The 4,371-nt window shown below is 36.3% G+C and overlaps 1 pseudogene; it reads right to left on the bottom strand.

The window, feature by feature from the left end:
• Positions 1-3,931: 3,931 nt before the first annotated feature.
• The window catches only part of LOC111817817, an 828-nt pseudogene continuing 388 nt past the window's right edge, over positions 3,932-4,371 (bottom strand).

Below are 4,371 nucleotides of genomic sequence, written 5' to 3'. Positions count from 1 at the left end.
GGAAGGATAGGAAAAAAGACATACTTTCACCTTCAGCAGGTGATAAGAGCTCATGAAGTAAAGCTGAAAACTTTTTAACTTCTCCAGCTAAGGAGTCATGAACTGAGGCCCAAGAATCCTTTCCTGACCCTGTGAGGTCCCTGCCCGGCTCATTACTAGTTTAAAAGAGTTACGCCGGGTGTTTGCTCAGCACCCTTTGGCTATTCCCTGCCTTGTGCCACATGGCCTAATATTCTGTGTGATAGTCCAGGCAGTAACAAGAAGAAGTGACATAGTCTATGCAGATACATACTTCCCTTGTGATTTAGCCAATGCTCTATCATCCACTTCTTTTTCTTGTTTTCTTCATGCATTATTTTGCTTTTATTTATTTTATTTTGAAAGTTTTTATTTATGATAAAAAAATCACATACAATGCACCATTGTAGTCATGTTTTAGCTTATGCTTCAGTGACTCTAAGTACCATTACCCTCTTTTGCAAGCACTTCCATTTTCCACCTCAAGACCATTTCCATCTTTCCAGACTGACTGTCTATACTAACTAAACAGCAACTTCCCTTTACTGTACTATAATACATACAGAAAACCTCACAAATTTACTATCTAAAATTAAGCATACTCATAAAATTACTATGTAACAATTACTAAGTAAGTAAAACAGCAGATTACCAGGATACATTTTTCTGAAAAGGTAATCTCAATTTTAAAAATAACTGCTATGCTTTACATGCACATATATGTATGTTTGTATGCATATATTTTCAAATTTGCAGCTTGGAGCCAGAAGGCCACAGACACTAGAGATGCTCTGTCCTTGAAATTTACTTTTCATTTGGATGGCTCCCAATTCCTTGAGGAAGATAGTCTGGGCTTGAAAATTAGTATGAGGCTAATTCATACATGAGTCACATAAATTTATAATTACAAGTTTACAAAAGAAAATGATGTAAGTGAGAGTAGGGAAAAGATCATTCCCCTGATTTTCAAAAAGAAAAATTAAGCCTCTTATAGTTACTTTGTATTTGTACTTACAGTACCCTGTAGAATTGAAGCATTTTTACTTGTTCCTTTATCTTTGAGAATACTTTGAGCTCTGTGATTATTTACAATTGCATATAGAATTTGGGGTTGCTTTGTCAGTTTTCACTAAAATTCTGCCTGAGATTATAATTTGTGACTATATTGAAAACTGTGAATTGAACTCACAGATTTCCCATGCTATTACCTAACAATCTGTATGGAATTCCTATCTAATGATTTTTGTATTCTTTAATATTTCTCAGTAATTATTGTCTATGGTTTTGGAAACATTTTCTTGTAATTATTTTACTAGATTTATGCTCAGATATTGATGTATTTTTCTATGTTAAACATCCTTTTCAAATATTACTTCCTAATTTTTACTTTTGGCTTATAGAAAGAAAACAATTATCTTATGTTTCAACTCATGTTGCAAATTCTCATTAGTTTTTTTAGAATACCAACATAAGTAAGTGATATCAGAGGAAAAAAGTCCCAACCTGCTAGATACCTGGCATGAAGTTGTGTTCTTTAAAACTGAAGAATGAATTTTTAGGAACAACAGAGGTTAAGAGCAGAACATATTTATTGGAGGGGGGGGGGGGAAGCCTCTAAGAGAAACTTAGGAGGGGACCCGAATGGGTTGTAAAGGACCCTGCCTTTCCTAGGGAATTTATACAGCAAAACCACTAGGCAAGGTGAGTCCAAGGTGGGGGGAAATGGGACAAAACTAAGGTCAACCAATAAGTTTATGAGTATGATTGAGCATAGAAAATTAATTAACCCAGGAGCAAGTGGGGAAGCAAGTCACATAGCAAGTGGATATGAATACAGCACAGGGGATTTTCCTAAAGTGGATTGAGTTAGTGGCTCTTCCTGGCTTTCTCAAGGTTTGCTTTACCTCTTGTCTTGAGGCCTGGCCCTCAGACAGGCGCCTGTCTCCCCAATAGTTGCAAGGTATCACGTCTTCTGCACTGGCTCCACTGGGGGCCCAGTTGTATCTGACTGCCTCTGTTTCTATATATTTAGCTGCTTATAATATAATGATCATTTCACTTCCTCTTTTCTGATTATTTTATGTTTTCTTTATCTTGTTTTAGTATCTAAAACCTCAAGAAGTTATAAAAGTGGTCTTCCTCAATCTCAACTGCAATGTATTAAAATTGGCCAGTATGACTATGGAGATGTAAATTTCTCCCTTAAATTTTATGAATATTTTTCTTTACATATTTTAGATTTACAAATTTAAATTAGCTGCATGTTCCCAGTGAACTGGGATTCACTTTTATGAAAGAGTATTTGCCCTTCAGTGCCTCAGTTTGCTCATGGTAGAAGCAATATATGCATCTTCACTTCTAGCATTCCCCTGAGGGCCTGCTTAACAAATCTACCCTCTTCTGGCCCTCTGGAGTACAAATCTAAAAAGCTATCAATAACATAATTTCCTATATAGATATTTTGCTTGTTTCTCTCAGTTTCTCTCTGTTCCTTCCTTTGCCTTTATTTTTAAATTTCACTTCATGTTCACCTCATATTAGCTTCCTCTACTCTTCTTGCATAGCATGAGATGATAAACATTTCTGTGAGACTCTTTCTACTACAGCTTCTGTTTGAGTATTTTGGCTGGTTCGTTGCTGTGTGGAAGTAAAATGATATTTCCAATGGCATTTCACTAGTTTTAAGTGAGAAGGCCTGGCAACTGAGTATTGTGAAGCAGAGAACTTATCTACCAAAATGAAAAGTTGTTGCTGTTTTTCCAGAGGTAGTTATATGCTTTGTGCAATCATTTTGTTCAGTTCCCTTCTGGAACATTTAAGAAGTTTACAATAAACATCAAAAAGTCTTCTCTGTGAGACAGCAGCAGGGGATGACGGAGTTACTGTTCATCAGTGTGCTCTGTGAAAGATTTGCAAACATGATCCTTGTTGCATACCTATTGGTCATGTTATAGGTAAATCCAGAGCTCCTGCAGTATTTGTCTAGCAGATATTACTTCAATCCTTCTGCCAGATTCTCCTAGCACACTGCAGGTTATAGCTGCACTTTGCCTTTTGTGGCTGTCAACCCTTCAGATGTGTTTTGTTTTGTTGTACTGCTGGATATTAAATCTGGGATCTTCACACTGAGTTTTGTAAAACTTTTTTGTTTACTGTGTTTTCGATGGTCTTATTTTCTTTTAGTTTTGATTTTAGTTTTAATTTCTGCTTAAGATAAGATCTTACTGAGTCCCTAAGTGACCCAGACTGGCCTAGATCGCAGTGTTCTAGAGCTCTGGGATTGCAGACATGACTCTCCATGGCTAGGTTTCAACAGCCTTTGATCTCTTCAAATTTTTTATTGTTAGTAAAACACCTTATTATAAACTTCTCCAGAATATAAACTGATATTCCATCAAGACTCTAAAACTTTTAGAATTATATGCAACATAAGCTTATTATTATTATTTATTAATTTTCCACTTTCCAACCTAGAAAATATACTGCAAGTTAATGAGGAAAAAATCTAAACTGCTTTATGAAGAAAATCAAAGCACAAAAATACCCAACTCAAAGCTGAAAACAAATCCAATCAAGAAATAGATTCTGCAAGGCCTATTAACCCCCCAATTTAAAATAAATTATTTCCCAAGAGAAAATAATTCCACCATCATGGCAATTTCAATAAACCAGAAGCACTCTTCTAAAGGGAAATTTTATCAAATGTAAGAAAAATGTAAAAATGTTTTAAGAAAATGAGGAAAAGTAATTTTCTCATTGGAGAACAAGCAACTAAACACTTCATGCTCACCTGGCCTGCGATAGAATTAACCTACCTCTTCACAGGAGTGATATGAACATGAATATCTTAAAACCAAGCTCCTTAACTACTTTTTTTTTCAATTTTAATCTTAGGAGAACCAACTAAAGAGCTTCAAAATCCAAGGATAGATTGGTCCCAGAGCATTTCTTCTTATGTTCTTTCTTCACTTTGCTCTTTTTTTTCCTCTTTTCTGCACTTCCAGTCCTCCTTCTTAGAAGCTAACTCTCAGCTTTTCCTCTCTTTCAATGCTTAGGCTCTTCTGTACTGACCTGTGCAGGTTCTGCTTCCATCTCGGTTTTCTTTCTTTGGATGCTCTCATGGTCTTCCAAATCCACCTCCTCAAGACTTCTTTTCCTCTTGTGCTTGGGCAGCTCCTCCTTTGGTTTCTCTTTGCCTTCCTCTGGGTGCTTTCTTCTTTTATGATGACTGGCTGGATGGGCACCAGTCCTGGCTCCTGAGGAGAGATGCTGGGGACTTCCAGTGTCTACACTGGTTGAACAGTGATTATACACTTGATGACTGAGGTTCAGGGGCACTGTTTTTTTTTTGTT

Source organism: Octodon degus, unplaced genomic scaffold (assembly GCF_000260255.1).
Source record: "Octodon degus isolate 3935 unplaced genomic scaffold, OctDeg1.0 scaffold00071, whole genome shotgun sequence".
NCBI lineage: Eukaryota > Metazoa > Chordata > Mammalia > Rodentia > Octodontidae > Octodon > Octodon degus.
Note: the sequence above shows the minus strand (reverse complement) of the source record. Positions and strands in the feature narration are given on the sequence as shown.